Source organism: Syngnathus floridae, chromosome 4 (genome assembly GCF_059516105.1).
Source record: "Syngnathus floridae isolate MCC-2025c chromosome 4, RoL_Sflo_1.0, whole genome shotgun sequence".
Taxonomy (NCBI): domain Eukaryota; kingdom Metazoa; phylum Chordata; class Actinopteri; order Syngnathiformes; family Syngnathidae; genus Syngnathus; species Syngnathus floridae.
The window spans coordinates 5,162,666-5,186,310 of record NC_142416.1 but is presented as its reverse complement, the minus strand read 5'-3'; the positions used below and the strand labels follow the sequence as shown (position 1 = coordinate 5,186,310).

The 23,645-nt window shown below is 44.8% G+C and overlaps 1 protein-coding gene across 7 annotated transcripts in view; it reads right to left on the bottom strand.

Annotated features, from left to right (window-relative positions):
* tenm3 (teneurin transmembrane protein 3) overlaps positions 1-23,415 on the bottom strand; it is a 404,606-nt gene extending 381,191 nt beyond the window's left edge. For 2 of the 7 annotated variants that reach the window (XM_088372486.1, XM_088372491.1), the window contains exon 1: positions 22,794-23,248. The gene's annotated coding sequence lies outside the window, so the exon portion shown is untranslated. Of the gene's footprint in view, positions 1-22,793 lie in introns of all 7 variants that reach the window. The other 5 variants (XM_088372487.1, XM_088372488.1, XM_088372489.1 and 2 more) reach the window with 3 other exon arrangements.
* Between the last annotated feature and the right edge of the window lie 230 nt (positions 23,416-23,645).

Genomic DNA, 23,645 nt, shown 5'->3' with positions numbered 1-23,645 from the left:
ATTGAAGGTAGTTTCTGTCAATATCGATCACGTGTCAATCGCGATACATATCGAATTATCGCCCAGCCCTCGCAGAATAATTTGACTTGCTGAGGTCCGTGCATGAGATTGGTGAATACAACATGCTTTTTTTTATTTCATCCATCCATCCATCCATCCATCCATCCATCCATCCATCCATCCATCCATCCATCCATCCATCCATCCATCCATCCATCCATCCATCCATCCATCCATCTTCTTCCATTGGGGTCTTGGGTGTGCTGGAGCCTATCCCAGCAGTCATTGGGCAGTAGGCGGGTAACACCCTGAACCAGTTGCCAGCCAATCGCAGGGGACACAGAAACGAACAACCATCCGCACTCGCACTCACACTTAGGGGCAGTTTGGAGTGCTCAATCAGCCTACCATACATGCTACCATGTTTTTGGGATATGGGAGGAAACCGGAGAGCCCAGAGAAAACCTACGTGGGTACGGGGAGAACATGCAAACTCCACACAGGGAGGGCCGGGGGTGGAATCGAACCCGCACCCTCCTAACTGTGAGGCGTACGTGCTAACCAGTATGGGAGTAAAGTAAGACATTAAGGCAAAAGACAGAAGACGCATGCTGCAAAGTTAGCTTCGAGTGAGCCAACCAGAATATATTTCTGAATGTGTGAAGATACACTGATAAGATGGAAATGCTGATACTACACCACAATCTTAATTTTACTCTCCACCTGGGGGTGCACATCAGTGAGGACCTCTCCTGGTCCGCCAACACCGCGTCACTGGCGAAGAAAGCTCAGCGCCGCCTGTACTTCCTGCGGAAACTCAGGCGACCAAGTGCTCCTCCGGCCGTCATGACGACATTCTACCGTGGCACCATTGAGAGCGTCCTCTCCAGTTGTATCGCTGTCTGGGGTGGTAGCTGCACTGAATACAACATGAAGGCCCTGCAGTGCATAGTGAACACGGCTGGTAAGATTATTGGTGCTTCACTCCCCTCCCTGAAGGGCATTTACGCCTCCCATCTCGCCCGCAAGGTGACCATGATTGTGAGTGATGTGAGTCACCCCGCTCACTCTTTGTTTGATCTTCTGCCCTCTGGGAAGAGGTACAGGAGCCTGCGCTCCCGCACCGCCAGACTCACCAACAGCTTCATTCTCCAGGCTGTTAGGATCCTGAACTCTGCGTAGCGTCCTGTACTTATTTATTGTGTTATTTATTTATCATTTATTCATCACTTTTATTTATTCATTGATTGTGCCTTCTTGTTTTATTTTTCTTCTGTTTTTTACTTGTATGTACAGTGGGGGAAATAAGTATTTGACCCCTTGCTGATTTTGTAGGTTTGCCCACTTACAAAGAATGCAACGATCTACTATTTTAATCATATGTGCATTCTAACAGTGAGATACAGAATCCCAAAGAAAATTCCAGAAGTTCACATCATATGAATTTATAAAAATTGATAAAAGTCTGATGAGAAAAAACAAGTATTTGAACCCCTGGACAAACAGCAAGTATTCTGGCTCCTACAATCCAGTTAGTCTTTCTTTAAGACACAGCCCCAATCCCAACCAATTATCTACATCAAATACACCTGCCTCACCTCGTTACCTGTATAAAAGACACCTGTCAACACCCAAACAACCAGCATCCAACATCACCACCGTGGGCAAGACCAAAGAGCTTTCTACGGACATCAGGGACAAGATTGTTGATCTGCACAAGGCTGGGATGGGCTACAAGAGAATCGGAAAGCAATTTGGAGAGAAAAGATCAACTGTCGATGCAGTTATCAGGAAATGGAAGAAGCACCACGCCACCGCCAACCTCCCTCGGTCTGGGCCTCCACACAAGATCTCACCTCGTGGGGTCTCCCTGATCATGCGAATGGTGAGGAATCATCCCAAAACCACAAGGGGGGAACTGATGAATCAACTGAAGGCAGCTGGGACCACAGTTACAAAAGAAACGGTTGGTAACACACTACGCCGTCATGGATTGAAATCCTGCCGCGCACGCAAGGTCCCCCTGCTCAAGAAGAAACATGTACAGGCGCGCATGAAGTTTGCCATTCAGCACCTGGACGACTCAGAAGAGGCCTGGAATAAGGTGATGTGGTCGGATGAGACCAAAATAGAACTTTTTGGCCTCTACTCAACTCGTTGTGTTTGGAGGGCAAAGAACACCGAGTACAACCCAAAGAACACCATCCCCAACGTCAAGCATGGTGGTGGCAACATCATGCTTTGGGGGTGGTTTTCAGCCAAGGGGACGGGACAACTCCATCGTATTGAGGGGAGGATGGACGGGGCCATGTATCGTAGAATTCTGGACCAACATCTCCTTCCCTCAGTGAGAGAGCTGAAGATGGGTCGAGGATGGGTGTTTCAGCACGACAACGATCCTAAGCACACCGCCAAATCAACAAAAGAGTGGCTGAAGAAGAAGCACATCAAGGTTCTGGAGTGGCCTAGCCAGTCTCCAGACCTGAATCCAATTGAAAATCTTTGGAGGGAGCTATAAATTCGAATTGCCAGGCGACAACCTCGGAACCTGAATGATTTGGAGGCTGTCTGCAGGGAGGAGTGGGCCAACATCCCTGCCGAAATGTGCACAAAGCTTGTCACCAACTATAAAAACCGTTTGACATCTGTGCTGGCCAATAATGGCTTTTCTACAAAATATTAACATGCTGTTTGTCCAGGGGTTCAAATACTTGTTTTTCCTCATCAGACGGTTATCAATTTTTATAAATTCATATGATGTGAATTTCTGGAATTTTCTTTGTGATTCCGTCTCTCACTGTTAGAATGTACATATGGTTAAAATAGTAGATCGTTGCATTCTTTGCAAGAGGGCAAACCTGCAAAATCAGCAAGGGGTCAAATACTTATTTCCCCCACTGTACATTGTGAACTATATCTTGTCACCGTGGGATAGTGGGAACGTAATTTTGATCTCTTTGAGTGTCTTGGCATGTGAGGAAATTGACAATAAAGCAGACTTTGACTTTTGACTTTAAATTCTGCGCGACTTTCTGTCAAACGCAGTTTGGTCATGGACCCCAATTTCTTTTGTCATAAATATGTATTTATTCAAGTAGTATTTTAAATGGATGACATAAAGACCATAAACGGCTAAATGACTAGCGCATAAACCTTAGCACTAGTGATTCAACGAATTTCCGTGACTAATCTAAAGGCGTTTGATAATAAGAAGTTTGATCTTTATGAATGCTTTATTACAGTGTTACGGATAGCTAGGATAGTTTTTGATTCGGAAAGGGAAGCACTTCATCCACACAGTTACTCACACATCAAAGAGCATGGCCGGACACAGAAGAAGTGGCTACTTTATTCTCTCTTCCAGCAAATTCACATACCATCAAAACAACTTACTCAATCCGCCTGATAGTCATCTACGTGTTGTTTCTCTTTTATTAAAATGTCAACAGACTTCGATGTGTGAAGAGCACTCAAGGAGACGGACGGCAAACGAACCCCTTCTGATGCCCAACAACATGCCTGACATTAACGTAACGAAGGACCCCTTTGGCTGCCTAAAAACATGCCTTTGTAGAAAAAAAAAATACTTTCCGTACAACGCACCTTCGGGGTCAACACAATTCCCAAATTCTGGACCCCAAAGTCCGCTTAAAATCGAGATTTAGTGTACATGTACTGTATTTTAACTCAGTAAAATCACAGACATCACTTATGGTTGATAAGATTTGTTTAAAATGATGGAAAACAGATAAAATGGCTGTAGTGGGGTGTTGAAAAGTTTCCAAGAGCATGTGGTTGGCACCTCGTAGTGATAATGAGACACATCTCACCCTGTCACCTCTCCACCATTATGACACCTGCAGCAGCTTTCAGCTCGCCCACGCTGTTGTCCAAATATAAGTCCATCTGTCTGTTTTTATGATGAGGTTAATGTTTCTAGTTAGTTTGACCTCTGCAATATTTGACTATACTGCATTATACTCTACTCTACTCTACTCTACTCTACTCTACTCTACTCTACTCTACTCTACTCTACTCTACTAAACATGACCACATTATTCCTACAATCAATGCCTGTTGCCTAACTTTTTTTGTCTACAGCTTTAATTTGCCAAAAGCTGTTACCTCATAAAGTTGATTTTTTTTTAACATTTATGTTTTTAACATCCATAACCATGTACGAACCATAGCGAGAACTAATTTGCTTCCTTCGCAATACTTTGTGCAACCTGAATGAAGTATCTATCTATCTATCTATCTATCTATCTATCTATCTATCTATCTATCTATCTATCTATCTATCTATCTATCTATCTATCTATCTATCTATCTATCTATCTATCTATCTATCTATCTATCTATCTATCTATCTATCTATCTATCTATCTATCTATCTATCTATCCTAGTTCCTCGTTAGTGTGGCCTTTTCCAAATATTATACTATACTGCATTATACTCTACTCTATTCTACTCTACTCTACTCTACTCTACTCTACTCTACTCTACTCTACTCTACTCTACTCTGCTCTGCTCTGCTCTGCTCTGCTCTGCTCTGCTCTACTCTGCTCTACTCTACTCTACTCTACTCTACTCTACTCTACTCTACTCTACTCTACCACCAGCCATGACCACATTATTCCCACAATGAATGCCTATGCGTAGCTTTTTTTGTCTATAGCTCTAATTTCCCAAAAGGTATTACTACATAAAGTTTAATTTTTTTAACATTGATATGTTTAACATTCACACTTTTTCAACTTGCTTTTGGTTTCTGGGAATAAAGAACAAATGTTTCAAAATTTGGCAGTGGGCAGATTCCTCTTCTTGGGTTCATGTTTTGGTCTACGTTTATGTCCATTAGTTCAGTGTCTTTTCACCCTGCCAAGAAGGCTGAGAAACATTTTGCATGTAGGAGGGCTTGCTGGGCTGGACTGTTCCTTTCCAAATTTATGACTGAGAGGTTTGCAAAGAATTACTCCCACACCTCTTCCTAAATCACCTTGTTCTCCCTCAGCTTCCATTTATGTTCTCTGTTTCCATCTCTCAGAGTGACTCCATAGTGCTTACTAATTGCTGAGGAATTCCACTGTACCTGAAGTTAATAAGCTTTAGTTTCAAACATGACACTATACAAAACGCGACAATGGCATGGATGTTAATAATATGTGGTATATAAATTAAGCACCAAGACTTGTTGATATTGTGCTTCAAGGATCTGTGGAGGGAAAGTAAAGATAAAGTCGCCCCAAAATGAATTATAGGGATTACATTAAGACATAAACAAACATACCGTTCTACCAATTCCTGTAAGCTGCCAAAGAGCGGGAGAGGTGGAAGGACTTAGTGTACTGTATCTCATCTTCTATGCACCTACAATCTAATAATAGGTTATGGAACAACTAGAACTAGACATAAAATAATTAATTTTAATTAGTCAAGTTTTGCACATACAAAAACAAGAATGAACCTGATTTCTCAGGCAAATGTGGAATTTACCAACAGTGCGACCCCAGCATTGTGCCTACCACATATGCAAAACAAGAACAAAACACGCTACTTAGTGTGACGCTATGAGTGCTGAGGTTCATGTAAGGTTGTTGAGGTGGCATTGTTGTGAAGGCAGGTGCTGATGGATTTGGCTACTTGCGTTGTCTTCATTCTTCATCTTCTTTGTGGTGTGTAATGCCAGCTGACAAGCTAACAAAGTAGTCGTCTACTTATTGTGTCATAGTGTTAGAAATGCGTATATAGGATGGTAATGTTTGGCGTGGCTTACAGTAGAAAGGATCAGAACGCACATACAGGTGTCCGTTTGCAAGATAATCAGTGACACAGACACACTGTGCAATGACTGAACAATATGTGGCATGTTGTTAAATATATGGCATTCTACTGACATTTGTGAACATCAGTCAGCATTTGTTCATATCTACAAATGTTCATAAGTCGGATGTTTGTCACATGGGGGCCTCCTGTATTTGTAAAGGAAAATGACAAGAGCTGAACAAGTAAACTGCAATAGACTATACCAGACATGCCCAAAGTCCAGCCCGCGGGCCAAATCTGGCGCGTGTCTAAATTTAGACTGGCCGAAGCATAGTGTTATAAAATCAATAATATGTGGCCCGCTGGCACTGTGCGCCCCGGAGCGAGCCACAGAAACGCGTACAAACGGGAACACGCACATGAGCAAGCACTCATGATTGGGTGCGAGAGCGTTCTGATCCATCCCTTCCCAGTTCACGCGCATTCTGTGACCCCTAAGAAGACACAGAAAAAGTCAGGCTACTAAATCATTGTATGCAGGCTACTAAGTCATTGTATGCTGCAATGTGCTCACGTATTTGTCAATACTTTTTGGTGCAATAAATGAGTTTTCCGACTGTGAGTGGCCATTGAATGCACGTCACGCAGAATGCAAACTTAAAAAAAGAAAATAAAAGAAAAAGAACCAAGCTTCTAAAGATGGAAATTGACAAACACGTTCACGTTTTTACCATACAAGCTGGTACTGTCTGCCAGACGACAACGACTTCCGCTTTTCGCTGATTTACATGCGATACCAGCTTTGGCACATCACCGGCCATAGTCTTTGTGAGCTCGACGATACGCATGCTTTCGCCATGCTTCTTTACGATTTTGAGTTTCAGTTCGTTCTAGGAGACATACTCGACTACACTACTTGTGTATTACACTGCTCACGCGTTGAGACGAACAGTGAATTATTGAGCAAAGGAGATAAAGGGGGTTGGGGCGCCGGTTCAGAAGTCGAAATCTGGTTTGTAAGTAGATGCAAAGAAATTGCGAGGCTTCTGTTCATATCTCAAAAGGTTTGTCATATTGGTGTTTGTAAAAAGAGGTAACACTGTATTTCTCCAAAATGAATGGAAAAAATAAAAATGCTAACTTAAATTTCATATTCAAGGTAAAAGAAAAATACTTAAACTGAACTAGTTTGTGAAAAATGAACCATCCTCGGTTTACCCTCCCTTTCAGGGAAACACTTTAGCTGTGTCCAAAATCACAGGCTTCATCCTCCAAAGCCAGTTCGAAGACTGGGTCCTCCGTGGCCGCATAAGCATGGTGAATATGGATTGGTGGAATAGCTCCGTACAAATTAATATGCAGCATCCTTCAACGCACAATATGGCGATGACGTGACGTCAGTCCCGGCGCGACGAGATGCACCGCTGGTGTTCAAATTCACGCAGCCTTCGACAACCAGCCGGCGAATCTGGCCTCGTTTCTATGAAGACGGGCCGTGGGTTAAGGCTATTCCTTTCTCGACATTTCATACGCAGAGCCATCCAAAAATGCCCCAATTGATCAAGCAAAGGCATGCCACTTCTGTCTGGAACTTCAAAGTAAATGCTTCACCGGAAAGACAAAACACTTGCGTACAAGAGCTTTTTGCAAGATAATCAGTGACACAGACACTTCCTCATTCAAATGTCCGCACACTAAGCACTAAGGCGACGCGAAGATCATAGACGCTGCACAGGGAACACACGGGGACAACGACTACATGCTCACTGTTTTTTATTTTTCATCACACACTCAACATTTTCCCGACCAACAACTGTTTTACAGCAGTCACGTCACACTCTTGTACTGTGTCATAAGGTCACATACCACATTCACCCCCCCTTCGCAAAATGTCAACCCACGACAACAAGTTAGTGCAATATAATACAACAGACTGGAACACATAGTCAACCTATCTAAGTAAACCGGGTAGACTACCAATTTACCCGCATAGCCCTGTGGATTATTGTGCCACATGAAAGGCTATGCTCTATTCTAGCACGGGTGTTGTGAAGCCATTACATAGTGTTTCAGGTAAGAGGGCCTCTGATGAACCCGGACAGAGCAGGGCCCCGGTTCCGGACCATTATCCTGTGCCTGTACCTCTGGTGGGTGCCCTACTGGATTATCCGGCTGCAGGGATGTGAGGCCCCAATCCCAGTCTGCATGCCGCGAATCAACTGCAGCTGCCTGGTCCTGGGCCGATGGAGGTGTGACTCGTCTAAGGCGGCTAGCATGCCACCGGGAGCCATCAGCCAGACAGAAGGTAGCCGGCCCAACTGTGCAGTGATTTGCTGTGGTGAGGACCAGAAAGAGAGCAGCTTGTGGGACCAGTTGGGTCGACGGATGCGGACCCAGTGTGACACTTCAAGTGCAAGCCGTCTCACCCTGCACACCCTGTCGAAGTGCTGATTCATGCGTTGCTGGTTCCCTGCCACCGTGTCTCTGGGAGAGGGCTTTGCTGTCAGCGTGTCTTCCTTGGGAGGTTGTAATCGATCCAGGGAAAGCTGGAGTTCACGTCCTAGCATCAGAAAGGCTGGCGAGGTATTGGTCGTGGTGTGCGGTGTCGCCCTGTAGTGAATGAGAGGCCATCAGCCAGGTGCGCTCTCAAACAGTTCTTGAGGGTCTGGTTGAACCTTTCCACGCCCCACTGGCTTGCGGGTGATACAGGGCCGTTCTGACATGTTTGATTCCTCTCTCGTTCACGAAAAAAGAAAAGTGAGCAGAGATGAACTGGGGTCTGTTATCCGTGGTGATGGTGTCAGGCACACCCCAGCGGGCAAACAGGGAGAAGAGGAAGTCGGCGACTGCCTTGGTGGTTACTGACCCCACAGGCAGGACTTCAGCCCACTTGGAGTGAAGATCATAGGCCACCAGGAGAAAGCGCTGGTGGTGAGGGGTGCCGCGAAGCTCCCCACAGATGTCCAGCTGGATGGGCCAAGGTGATCCAGGCCAGGGTAGGGGCTGTAAAGGTGGCCAGTCTTGCCACTGGCTAAGCAAGCTGTACAGTCCTTCACCATCGTCTCAATGTCCCTGTCAATGCCTGGCCACCAGACCAGACCCCTACAATGCTGCTTAACCCTCACAATGCCTAGGTGACCGTCATGAACCATGACTAGGATGCGGAGTCTCAAGGCCATAGGGATCACGCTTCACAGCCCTCTCGCAATGCAGTTTCCAGCAAAAGAGGTCACCTTTGACACGGTGGAAAGGCGCTAGCTCCTCCGGTACCTTGGCCGGCCAACCCTCCTGGATGAACATGCGTAGCTGAACGAACAAAGGGTCCTGTGCAGATGCCGCCCGGAGCTCCTGCAGGGAGAATGCCGTTTGGAGGGGCCCGTCCAATGCAAGAATCAGCTCTGGTTCCGAGCAATCTTGGGTGGTGCCTGGCGCGGTGGTGGGTGTGGCCCTGGAGAGCAGGTCGGCCATCACATTTTCCCTGCCAGGTGTATATACGGTGGTAAAATTGTACTCCTGCAACCTCTCTGACCATCGGTACAGGCGTAGTGGTTTGTGTCCTGATCCAGTTGTTGTCAGAAGGGCGGTCAATGCCTGGTGGTCGGTCCGGAGTGTGAAGTGGTGCCCATAGAGGTACATGTGCCACCTCTACCATAAAAGTCTTGTGCGGATATCGTAAAAATATTTACTCCTCATCGCTATGAGCACTCATTGCCGTTTTACCGACTTTTTCTGCACGGCGGCATTGTTTCTTCGTGCGCGGCTGTGTCGTGGCTCCGCTCTCGGCCTGCTGGCCACCTGAAGCACCCTCCACGCTAGACCTTGGGGGCGCGCGTCGCCAATACAGAATTGCCCGTGCTAATAAACGGATTGCCATCACCTGTCCCGTGTTACCCACTGATTAGGGCGTGCATATAGACGCCGTTCATTGCCAGTAAGTCATCGCCGATTTGTCTGCTTTGACACACGCACGCCTGCCGCCTAATTCCATTTTGCCTGTTCCGTTGTGTAGCGGTTCGCCTGGCTGGTTGTCTGCCTTGATTGTAACGAGATGTCACCATGACACACAAACACAAGCTCGCTGACCAGCTCGTCAGTCGCCTCGTGCACCTGCTCTGCTGGCATTCCAGCCTCTTTTCCTCTTCTCTCATTCCCTAAATAAAATGAAGAAAAGTCAAGTAAAGAATAAAGTGACATTTATATTTTGTGATAAAGGTCTGAAAAAGCCAAAATAAAACTGTTGCTTTGGTTTTCTGTCACAGGGCAATAAGTGTGACTTTTAGGATAGTCCAGGCAGGACTGTCTGGTATGTAATATTTGCTTTTACAACCTTTGTTTTCAGGTCATTTGTCAGTTGTTTTGAGGCTCCCGTGTTGCCACTCTTCAGAGAAGATGCAAAGAGGAAAACAACTTGCAACTGGCCACCTTAAGTAACTGTAACTGGAGATGTTTTGTAAAGGAGAATGGTCAAAATACCACCATAATTTATGGCACTCATCATCATCGGTTTAAAGTCCGTTTTCCAGGCGCCGCTGGGTTGGACTGGGTTCTTGATATGGCTTTCTTCCACCGGGAACGGTCCATGGCCATCTCGTGGTTGATGCCGAGTGCCTTCATGTCGGCTGACACGGTCGTCTGCCAGGTCTTTTTAGGTCGGCCACTGGGTCTTGTTCCCTCTACGTGATATGACATAACTTTCTTCACCCAGTCGTTCTCGTCCTTCCTCACTACATGTCCGTACCATCGCAGTCTGCCTCTCCTCACCACATCCACTATGGCCTCCACTCCCATCTTCTTTCTCAGCTCTGCACTGGTTTTTTTCTCCCCCATTGACACACCACACATCCATCTGATCATCCTCATTTCTGCTGTTTAGTTTTTCTTCGTGTTCTGTTTTCAGGGCCCATGCCTCACTTCCGTACGTCATACTACTTCTGACGCAGGCTGAGTACATTTGGCCTCTCATCTTCAGGGATGGGGGCTTAGATGTTAAAAAGGGCATGAGTTCCCTGAATTTCTTCCACCCGCTTCTCACCCTTGTGGTCACTGCTAGGTCCACCCCCCCCCATCAGCGTTAAGCATGTCTCCAAGGTAGCAGAAGCTGTCAACCACCTCGTACATCTCCCCATCTACCACGAGCCCCTCCTGCTCAGCTGGGTCTGATTGGGCAACTTCTCCCCTGCACCGCTTGCATTTGAAGGTCTCACTTGCAGCTAGTAGGCTGCCTTTTACTCCGCTGCATCTCCGGTGTACCCATCTCTGACAACCCTTGCACCGGATAGAGTTAGCTTGCACCGCCTTCCCGCAAACTCCACGTGGCCATGCTCCAGACTGTGGTACCACTCCCAGGCCAGCACCACCGACCATGACCTTTGATTTTGCCGCATTCACCTTCATTCCTTTCACTTCCAGGCAGGTCTTCCAGGCTGCTAGCTTCCTAGCTAGGTCTTCTAGACTGTGAGCCATCAATACCAGGTCATCCGCGTAGAGCAGCTCCCATGGTAGTCCACCCCTCACTTCCCTCGATACTACATCCATCACGATAGCAAACAATAATGGGCTGAGCACCGATCCCTGGTGCACCCCTACCCTTACTTCAAACCCATTACTGTCGCCAACTCCTGTTCTAACAGCTGTGCATGCTCTGCAGTAGAGAGTCATCACAGCCTTAACCAGTCCCTCTTCCACGCCCTACTTCCTTAGTGCCATAATTTATGGCACTGTTGATGTTTATTTGTGTTGGGGATAGAACTGACTCCCAATTCATTACTGACATGGGAAAGCAGAACTGCTGAGCTAAAGGTCTTTGCTGCCCGTCCATCAGTTAATACAGTACTTCAAGTTAGGGGAAGTGTCAATGGTGCACAGCTTCAGCTGGTACATTCATTCATATTTTGTCATTTTAAGTAGTGATCTCCAATGTTGTCATAGAGTTGGCAGGCTGGGCTGTTGCCACCACAGCCCTTTCTGACTGTAAATTTTCGTGGAGTTGCTTTTTTGCCGGTGTTTCCCCTTTGTTCATGCTGCTCGTGATTGTTGTCAATGTTTTCTGTTTACAGTTTAGTTCGAGCTCATCTATTGGTAGTTGGTTGTGTCACATGACCGCAAAGCCTGGAAAGACTTATGAAACACGTTTGATATTGTCTTAAGGCCAAGACTAGATAAACTAGAAAAACTGACCTAAAATGTCGGAAATTACTCTTACACAAAACGTTCGCACTGACGGGAGAGCCCAAAACTCAGAGGAAACTCATCAAAACGTTCTTAAAACTCAAATTTTAGAGACTGGGAAAATCATTAGGTGTAAACCCAGCATAAGATGATGGCTGTACAGTTCATTGAACCAACCATTTCTACCCCCCTAAAAGATGAAAAGGCCTTTGCCATCATTAATGTGTTTCAAAACTGGCCAAGAGGTAAATTTAAGCAAACTGTCCATGACACCTCCACCTACTATTCCCCTTTTGTACCAAAATGAGCTGTTATCTTGCATAGAACCACATGCAACAGTGTCGGCATGGATGATAATGTGGAGGGAGCACATGTCATTCGAAATAAAGGCACACAACAAACAACTACATAAAGTGACATGAAATAAAGGGGAACATTGTTTCATCCTAAGATGTGAGACATGCTGGGATGCATCACATCATCAACTCACACTAAAATATTTTTTTAGCAACTAACAGCGAAATAAAGAAAGAGAATCAAAACAAAATAGAAACAAGGAAAACTGTTTGCATAGTTCGCCTCTTCATCTCAAAGTCGGGCGTATACACGTACATGCTAGGCCAAGTGAGTAATATCAAACAGGCTACAATCACACTACAGCTCCTTTCCCATTTATATTTTATGTTCATATGTAACCTGTATCTTTTATTTTAAGCCAGTCTGTATGGCTCAATTCCAATTTTTTCAAATCCAACCTGGGCCACTTTTACAAGCGATCCTACATCGGATACATATTCAATTGTTTTGCAATGCAACCTCGGTCTGAATGACCAGTCGCATATATTTGAACGGAACATCATTATGCGCTCCATGCTGACAGGCAGACAGACTGCTTGGGAGGCAGAGTGACAATTTTGATTGTCCATGAATTTGCAAATTTGTTGTGAGTAACAGTTTATATTTTATTGATTTATATAATTGAGTTATATTTTACTTTAACTTAATCCCGGTTAAAACACAAAGCATAGATTAATAATAATAATAATAATAATAATTATTATTATTATTATTTATAAGGTGCCTTTCAAGGCACTCAAGGTTGCCGTACACACATAAAATAGCAAGCACATTTAAAAGAAAACGAAAAGAGATACCGACTAGGCACATGCTGCCACACCTCTTCCATAGTTAAGCTATGTGTTTAATTCATTCAATATGTGCCCGTGTGTGTGTGTGTGTGTGTGTGTGTGTGTGTGTGTGTGTGTGTGTGTGTGTGTGTGTGTGTGTGTGTGTGCGTGTGTGCGTGCGTGCGTGTGCGTGTGTGTGTGCGTGTGCGTATAAATATATGTGTGTGGTATAATGCAGAATCAGAATTTGTCTCATCATTGGATAATAATTGCATGGATTTCATCCATCCATACATTTCTGTGCCGCTTGTCCCCACAGGGGTTGCGGGCGTGCTGGAGCTTATCCCAGCAGTCCTCGGGCAGTAGCCAGGGGACACCCTGAACCGGTTGCCAGCTCATAGCAGGGCACACAGAGACAAACAACCATCCGCACTCGCACTCAGACCTACGGGCAATTTGAAGTGCTCAATCAGCCTAGCATACATGTTTTTGGGATGTGGCAGTGCCCGGAGAAAACCTACGCAGGCACGGGGAGAACATGCAAACTCCACACAGGGAGGGCCAAAGATGGAATCGAACCCGCACCCTCTGAACTGTGAGGCGGATGTGCTAACCATTGTCTCACTGTGTCACTGCATGGATTTTATCATTTACATTTATTCTGGTGACATTTTCAATGCCCTTATCAGCACTCAAGTATTAGTATTAGTATTTGTGTCTGATTTTTAGGTTTTGATTGGCGAATATAAAAACAAGGAATAAAACACCAGACAAGTTATTAACATAAATGTTTATAATAATTATAATAATAATAATAATAATAATAATAATAATAATAATAATAATAATATTTCACCTCTCTGGCTGGAAAGGTGCCCGAGCTGGTGTGCGAGGCAGAAAAGTTCCGACTAGACATAGTCGGACTTGCCTCCACACACAGTTTTGGTTCTGGTAAAAGCCCTCTCGAGAGGGGCTGGACTATCCTCCACTCTGGAGTTGCCCACGGTGAGAGGCGTCGAGCAGGTGTGGGTATACTTATTGCCCCCCGGCTGGGCGCCTGCACATTGGGGTTCACCCCGGTGAACGAGAGGGTAGCCTACCTCCGCCTTCAGGTGGGGGGACGGGTCCTGACTGTTGTTTTTGTCTATGCACCAAACAGCAGCTAAGAGTACCCACCCTTCTTGGAGTCCCTGGAGGAAGTGCTGGAGAGCTTTCCTTCTGGGGACTCCATCGTTCTACTGGGTGACTTCAATGCTCACGTGGGCAATGACAGTGAGACCTGGAAGGGCGTGATTGGGAGGAACGGCGCCCCCCGATCTGAACCCGAGCGGTGTTCTATTATTGGACTTCTGTGCTCGACACGGATTTTCAATAATGAACACCATGTTCAAACATAAGGGTGTCCATGTGTGCACTTGGCACCAGGACACCCTAGGCCGCAGTTCGATGATCAACTTTGGAGTCATGTCATCGGATTTGCAGCCGCATGTTTTGGACACTCGGGCGAAGAGAGGGGCGGAGCTGTCAACTGATCAGAACCTTGTGGTGGGTTGGCTCTGATGGTGGGGGAAGATGCCGGTCCGACCTGGCAGACCCAAATGCTCTGTGAGGGTCTGCTGGGAACATCTGGCAGAATCCCCTGTCAGGAAGAGTTTCAACTCCCACCTCCGGCAGAGCTTTTCCCACGTCCCGGGGGAGGTGGGGGACATAGTGTTCGAGTGGACCATGTTCCGTGCCTCCATTGTTGAGGCGGCCTGTGCCCATAAGGTTGGTACCTGTTGTGGCGGCAATCCCCGAAACCGCTGGTGGACACCGGCGGTAAGGGATGCCATCAACCTGAAGAAGGAGTCCTATCGGGCCGTTTTGGCCTGCGGGACTCCGGAGTCAGCTGACAGGTCCGGATGGCCAAGCGGAACGCGGCTTTGGCAGTTGCTGAGACAAAAACCCGGGCGTGGGAGAAGTTTGGCGAGGCCATGGAGAATTACTTCCGGACGGCTTCGAGGAAATTCTGGTCCACCATCCAGCGTCTCAGGAGGGGGAAGCAGTGCAACGTCAACAGTGTTTACAGTGGGGATGGCGTGCTGCTAACCTCAACTCAGGACGTTGTGAGTCGGTGGGGAGAATACTTTGAAGACCTCCTCAATTCCACCGACACGCCTTCCATTGTGGAAGCAGGGCCTGGAGACTCTGAGGCGGACTCTCCAATCTCTGGGGTCGAAGTCACTGAGGTAGTTAAAAAACTCCTCGGTGGCAAGGCCCCGGGGGTGGATGAGATCCACCCGCAGTTTTTAAAGGCTCTGGATGTTGTGGTGCTGTCATGGCTGACACACCTCTACAACATTGCATGGACATCGGGGACAGTGCATCTGGATTGGCAAACTGGGGTGGTGGTTCTCCTCTTTAAGAAGGGGGACCGGAGGGTGTGTTCCAATTACAGGGGAATCACACTCCTCAGCCTCCCTGGTAAGGTCTATTCAGGGGTGCTGGAGAGGAGGGTCTGTCAGGAGGTCGAACTTCGGATTCAGGAGGAGCAGTGTGGCTTTCGTCCTGGCCGTGGAACAGTGGACCAGCTCTACACCCTCGGCAGGATCCTCGAGGGGGCATGGGAGTTCGCCCAACCAGTCCACATGTGTTTTGCAGACTTGGAGAAGGCGTTCAACCGTGTCCCTCGGGAGGTTCTGTGGAGGGTGCTTCGGGAGTACGGGGTGCTGAGCCAACTGACAGAATTTCTAGGCGCAGCCGAGGCATTGAGGGGGTCTGGTTTGGGGACCTCAGCATTGCGTTTCTGCTTTATGCAGACGACGTGGTGCTGTTGGCTTCTTCAGGTCGTTATCTCCAGCTCTCACTGGAGCGGTTCGCAACCGAGTGTGAAGCGGTCGAGATGAGGGTCAGCACCTCCAAATCCGAGTCCATGGTCCTCGGTCGGAAGAGGGTGGAATGCCCTCTCCGGATCGGGGATGAGATCCTTCCCCAAGTCGAGGAGTTCAAGTATCTTGGGGTCTTGTTCACAAGTGAGGGGAGTATCGACCGTGAGATCGACAGGCGGATCGGTGTCGCGTCGGCAGTAATACGGACTTTGTAAATGTCCGTTGTGGTAAAGAGAAAGCTGAGCCAAAAGGCAAAGCTCTCAATTTACTGGTCGATTTATGCTCCTACCCTCACCTATGGTCACGAGCTAAGGGTCGTGACCATAGGTGAACGAGAAAGAACGAGATCCCGGATACAACCGGCCGAAATGAGTTTTCTCCACAGGATATCCGGGCTCTCCCTTAGAGATAGGGTGAGAAGCTCGGTCATCCGGGAGAGACTCGGAGTAGAGTCGCTACTCCTCCACGTTGAGAGGAGCCAGATGAGGTGGCTCGGGCATCTCATCAGGATGCCTCCTGGACACCTGCCTGGGGAGGGGTTCCGGGCATGTCCCACCGGTAGAAGGCCCCGGGGACGACCCAGGACGCGCTGGAGAGACTATGTCTCTCATCTGGCCTAAGAACGCCTTGGGATCCCCCGGGATGAGCTGGATGAAGTGGCTGGGGAGAGGGAAGTCTGGGAGTCCCTCCTAAAGCTGCTGCCCCCGCGACCTGACCCTGGATAAGCGGAAGAAGATGAATGGATGGATGGATGGATGGATGGATGGATGGATGGATGGATGGATGGATGGATGGATGGATGGATGGATGGATGGATGGGTGGATAATAATAATAATAATAATAATAATAATAATAATAATGATGATAATAATAATAATAAAAGTACATCTCAAACCAGCAATCTAATGTGAAACTGCAGTCGATATATTGGATAACAACATTTAGGCATATATATATGCATAGACGTTATTTAAAACCTACTATAAGTAAATCGTAAATCTACATTCTGGCTTACAAAGTTCACGCCAGGAGACGCAACATATTCACTGACTGATCCGTTGATGCACAGGAAGGCAGTTCACTCATTCACTCGTTCGCTAACGGGAAAGCTAGGTTTCGTTCACTCACAGATTCGTTCGTTGGTGAACGGAAATGCAATTCACGACTCGTACGTGAACTGGAAGTTACGTCATTTTCTTCTTCGTTTTGTTTTACGGCGAGGTGGCACCAGCTTCATATAACTTCACCTACTGGTTGAAGTTATATGAAAGGAAAAAAGAACGAATCACTTTAGGAAGGATTCGTTGACTATCGGTCACTGAAAAGATTTGTTCATTTTGAACGAATCGTTCACTCACGAGCCAACACTAGAACGAATCAGGGAGTGAGAAAATGATTTGCATTTCCGGTTCATCGCGAGAACGTTTCAGTGAGGGAACGAGTCCCGACTTTCTCGTTCGCGAACGAGTCAATCAGTGAACTGCCTTCCCGTGCGTCAACGGATCAGTCAGTGGACATGTTGTCCTGGCGTAAACTATGTAAGCCAGAATGTAGATTTACGATTTACTTATAGTAGTTTTTAAATAACGTGTATGCATATATTTTATATATGCCTAAATATTGTTATCCAATATATCTACTGCAATTTCATATTAGATTGCTGGTTTGAAATTTACTTTTCATATTATTATTATTATTATTATTATTATTATTATTTCAATAAACATTTATGTAAAAACTTGTCTGGTGTTTTATTACTTGTTTTTATATTAACCAATCAAAAACATAAAAATCTGACATTTGGTTAACTGCTTTATATGGCAATATGTATGTGTTTTACGTTGTTATATGAGTTGGTATTCCCTTAAATAACAAATGTCGACATAACGGTTTTTTTTTTCAACCTTTTATTCAAACACAAACACATTCGGTATAATAACACCATCAACTACAAGCCAACAAATACATCAATGTTGGCGTAACGTGTGTCGGCTGGCAATAGCATAGCAGCAATGCTGTCTGTCACTCACTCGTGAAGACTGCACCTCGTCGTGTGCAGATCGCTTCGGATCGGATATTTTTTTTCCCTGGGACCGGGATGGCTGCGCACATCGGTCGGGACCGGCGTGACTCTACGATGGCTTCTTGCTCATCCGGCCGGTGTTGACCGGGTCCCTCGCCTGCGCCTCGCAGCTGCGACCCCTGTGGGGAGTCTGCTTCAACGTGCTCGTCGTAACCAATGACCTTGGCCGTGCCAGCCCCACGGTGATCATCTGCACGTGCCCCGACTGGGTGCCCAGGACGCTGCTCACCGATTCACGACCACGGTCCATTGGGCGCCGTTGAACTTGACTGCCCTTACACCTGTTTATGGACCCCGTGGAAGCTTTTTGTGTGTTTTGGGGTGTTCTTTAGTATTGAGGGGGGCTGGTTGGCCGCTGTTACTTTTGTTTTCCTTTGTCTTTTTGCTTTGCTTTGATGGCTTTTAACTTTTGTACTTTCTGGCTTTCTTTGTGGCGCCGTTGTGTGGCAGCCTTATAAGAGCCTATTGAGTTGTGCACATGCTATCTGTGTGTCTTTTATATACCCGCTCTGTGGTATGAATATTATATAATATTATATATAAAATTTCCCCACCCCTGGGATCAATAAATGTTCAATCAATCAATCAATCAATCAATCAATCAATCAATCAATCAATCAATCAATCAATCAATCAATCAATCAATCAATCAATCAATCAATCTGCACATATATGGTTTAATATACATTTATTGATACACAAAAAATGTATGTATGTTAAAAATGAGAGGGTGACACTACTTGGCGGATTTTTATCTATCGCGAGTGGTCTTGGAACCAGTTACCAGCTCAGTGGCCTAGTAGTAGAGTGTCCGCCCTGAGACTGGAAGGTTGTGGGTTCAAACCCCGGCCGGGTCATACCAAAGACTATAAAAATGGGACCCATTGCCTCCCTGCTTGGCACTCAGCAGTAAGGGTTGGAATTGGGGGGTTAGATCACCAAATGATTCCCGGGCGCGGCACCGCTGCTGCCCATTGCTCCCTTCGGGGATGGGTTAAATGCAGAGCCAAATTTCACCGCACCCAGTTGTGTGTGTGACAATCATTGGGACTTTAACTTTTAACTTTATCCGCGATAAACGAGGGATTACTGTAGGCATATACAGACTGTATATGTATGTCTATTTTGGGAATCTCAGCTACATTTGATATAATTTGGATGGGTAAACGATTCACAAAATTAGCTGGAAAATAAATCAAGTCTAAATAATGAATCAATTGTATTTTTGAAAATGTTGCAATTTTCCAGTTCCAATTTCGCAGACCACCTGCAATGCCGCTACAGACCACTAGAGGGCCACATCCCACCGGTTGACAATCCCTGTTAAAACGTACGCCACTTGCATTTTTTTCAACAAAGACTTTTGTTTTGAGGTTTTTGAAAAATGTTGCACTGGATTTTGTCCTTTGAGAGCCATCACCTGGAATCATTAAGCGTTCTCAAAGTAACAACGTTAATAAGTACATCTGAATATTAATTTCAGCCATTTAATAATCATCAATAATATTAATAATAAAAATAATAATTACATAATTTACTTTTAATTCATTTACAACCACTGCCCGAGTGACCAGCCCCTGTTTACCTCGCCTTTCGCCCAAAGCCATATAAGGACAGGCTGTGGAGGGACGGATGAGTAAGACAGAATGGTCATTGCTAGTGCAGCACAGAGCAGAGTCTGCCTGACTCTTTTATGACTGTGTGCAGTTGAATATGCCACATTTGACACATTTTAGGACTTTTAAGTTTTACATTTTTTGTTTTAGGCTGTGGGGTGCAAGAGGCAGCACCATCGAGGGAGCCTTTGCATCGTGATATTATTTTTAAGGTTAGGACCACTGCTGCTTCAATCCCTACTTCATTTTTCTTCTTTTGAAATTTTGACCCTGAAGCGGAAGAAAACGCACACTCCCACTCCATATTGTGATTTGTGAAGTATAATCTGAGGTTGTGTAAAACTGTGTAAAGAACAAGATTAAGCCTCGTCAATTATCATTTTTATACGGAAATAGAGACAATTTTTGGCCTGTACTTTAATTACTGGAGCTGTGTTATTCGTACGTATATCGTTCTGTTTCATGATTTAGGAGCTAGTATATATCTACTTGCTCGATTCTGACATGACGATGATAATTATGATGACAAAGTAAAGAAAAACTATGCTGGCGACCAGTTCATTGTGTACCCGACCTACCGCTCGAAGACAGCTGCATAGGCTCCAGTATGCCCGCGACCCTAGAGAGGAAAAGCGATTTGGGAAATGGATGGATGGATGAATTGACTATACTGGGTTTATTTTGAACCCATTAAAATCTGATTGGCGTGACCTATCAGCTGTGCTAAATTTTTTTTTGGGAAAGTTTATATATTCTGCAATATTTAACCGCTCTCTTCACAACTAAATAGCTTTTTTAATTATACTTAATGTGTTACAAGAGTAACAAAATGTTACTAATTACTTTCTGAGGAAAAAATTACAATGTTTATCGATCGTCCTAATTTAAATCTGCTTTCAGCAAAGGAATTTACAGCTGCTCACATTTTTCAGCTTGTGGTAAAACGCTAGCGTGGAAGGCGGAGCGTCATGCTCAACCCGCGTTTGGTGTGCACGTAACATTAGTTTGTACACTTTATTGATATATATATATTTTAATGTTACTTTATTATCATTATTAGTATTTTATTATTATTATTTTTCTTTTTAGGACATTTCAGGCATGCAACAATCATAAGCCAAAGAAACCAAAAAGCTCAAATAAGAGTCGTACAGACAAAATTCATCAGCCGTTTGATTATGTCTTAAGACAGACCTTGCATTATCATTTTTTTTAAGTGGCCACAGTTTGTGACACATACAACTTTGAGCACAGAACAAGAGGTAACTCAGGAACTTGTACATACTGTAAATCGGCATGGCAACAACATTCATGCATTTTTCACAATTGTTATAAGTTGGTTGTTTCTTTGACTTGCAGGGTCACCATCACAACCACCTTTTACAACCTAAATGAGTAAAACTTAGATAATGATGTGACATACGTCATTTCTATTTTTCCTCTTGAAAATTTAGTTGGTGGGACTGAAGAGCAATCACACTGCTTTCCTTATTTTTACAAATAATTTCAATCATATTTCAACTGTCATCACCAATCTCAGCAACTAAGAAAACCAAACTTACTATCTTTGTGGCAGTCAACAATAAAAAAATTCTATTGAACTACCTGTGGTGTACAACAGAAATTATAATTCGAATAAGGCGGCTAATTCATTAACTTAGTTATTTGTGACCTCATACCATAGATAATATGGTACTCGTTGCCTTTTTCATGGAAGCTAAGGATATAAAATTGAAATAAAACAATTTTAAAATGTTTGATTCAGTTATTATGAACTGCAGGTCTAACTCCAGTACAATACGAAAATGACAAAAAAAATCTATTTGTATACCACTATGCTCTGTATTAAAGTAACATCTCTTTAATTTAAGACAATGTGGGCACACAAAGCTATATTGTGTACAAAGTTAATTTCATGTCATCTTTGGATTTAGATTTATTTTAATGTTTTCATTAATTTTCAGTAAATTAAACGAGAATTAATTAGAATATTCTAATGTTTTTATTAATTTTCAATAACAAGTTAAAGAGGAGGGACTGGGTGCATTAAAAATGACGCTGAACTGAAGTGCGGGTCTTGGTGTGTGTGTGTGTGTGTGTGTGTGTGTGTGTGTGTGTGTGTGTGTGTGCGTGTCTGTGTGTGTGTGTATGTCTACATGTGTATGTACGCGCGTGTGCGTGTGTGGGCGTGCGTGTGTGCGTGTGTGTGTGGGTGTGATTTTCGCATTAGTTTAGATTTTCAAATGATGACAATTGTAAGATCTCAATTTCTGTTCATAGGTTTTAGGCAAGTAACGAGACAGGCATAGAGTATGGTTGCAATTTAGTAGAAAATATTTTGTCTGTGCCACGACTATAGAAAATTAGAAGACAGGCTTCATTTAAAACATTTCGCAGCAATGTCAGGTCAAACCACACTCTAAGCTCACTACTCAAACCAAGAACGTCATGGTGCATGCAGCTCAGTGCACAACTATTGCGCATTACACGATGATTTAAACAGGGCAGCGGACAACGTGTGTTAGAAATAAATCTAAAATTTCAAATTCATTAAATTCATTTCGACATCCCTTTTTCCTTTCTTGCCCTCACACGCACGCAGACAGACGACAACACGACTTTTGCTCTCACCACAGTCTTACTTAAAATTGTATATCCAGCAACGCTTTTATTTATTTAACAGTACAGAACTAGGACGAGCTCTGCGTTGATTAGTTTTACATTAAAAAAATAAAGGAATATTACCTGAGATGAATATAGTTATTTATTTTTTGTGACCTATTCTATTTGAACGTAGTTTCAAAGAACACCCAGCATGTACACCAAGACACATTTAAACCATAGGCTAAAATATAAAATAAAATATACCATCATCCCACAAATGACATATTGGTAGGATAAATAGTCTAATTAAAGGTAATGTATTTTACAACAGATGATCTGTGTTAGTATTTGGCAGCCATTAGGCGAATAATAGGAGGCTATAAAAAGCTCTCTGCAAAACGGCATTCATAAAAAACCTGTCAATTATGGGGGGTGGCATCTCCTTAACCCAGATTGCAAACAGACCATGCAATTTCCATGAAGAAGTTTAGCCGTTGCGCGTTTTTTACAAAATAATCTCTCAATTACGTGAGCTCATGGTTACGAGATTGTTGACCTACCTGTATGTCCCAGCGCGTTCTCTCCCTCGTGTATGCCGGTTCCTCTACACAAGGCGAAAAAAAGAAAAGGAAAAAGCAAGAAACTTCTTCCATTGAGATTGGCACAGTCAGTCTCTGCCTCGCTGTTTAATTATCAAAACGGTAACTCAACAAGAAAGCAAAACCCAGCAATATTGAACGCGCGCCCTCATTTTCAGCACTTTGGTACCATCCAAAGAATTCTTATCTGCTGCCTTAATGTGACGGAAGAAATTGTCGAGTGTTAATATCGTTAGATGCTTTTTTAAAGTATGTGCTTTCTAGAAATCAAAGCTCCGCCCATGCGATAATGAGGATGGATTATTCGCATCCAATGCAACCCTATTTGCACGGCTGTCAACACCTCGAATCACCAATAATGAGTGGCGTTGATGGAGTCGGCTGTCGCAAACGCTGTCAAACACAACGCAAAGTAACAAAGAGTCAAGGGCTTAATGTTTTAGTTTTTTTCCCCCCAAAGCATAATTCATGTCACAAGAGGTGAACTAAGATTTCCCCTTTGCGCTTTCTTTTTGGAGAGGAGGAGCGTATTAATATAGTCAGAGCAAGAAAAAGAAAGGGGACGATACGGTTTCGCAGCAATAGAAGCGAGAAGCAGCGCTCTGCAAGTGCTGCCCTCTGCAAATGGGAGACGGCACAATCGCATCCCCCATCCCGGTTAAATGATGATGCGCCAAGCGAGGCAGAAACGGAGTGCTGGGTATCCCCTGCAGCGTCCAATCCTGACGTCCCTGACCGCCGTGGTGTGCGCGTGTGCGTGGGGAACTACAGCTTGTACGTGCGGGATTCCCTCTATGAATGATGGTAGATATA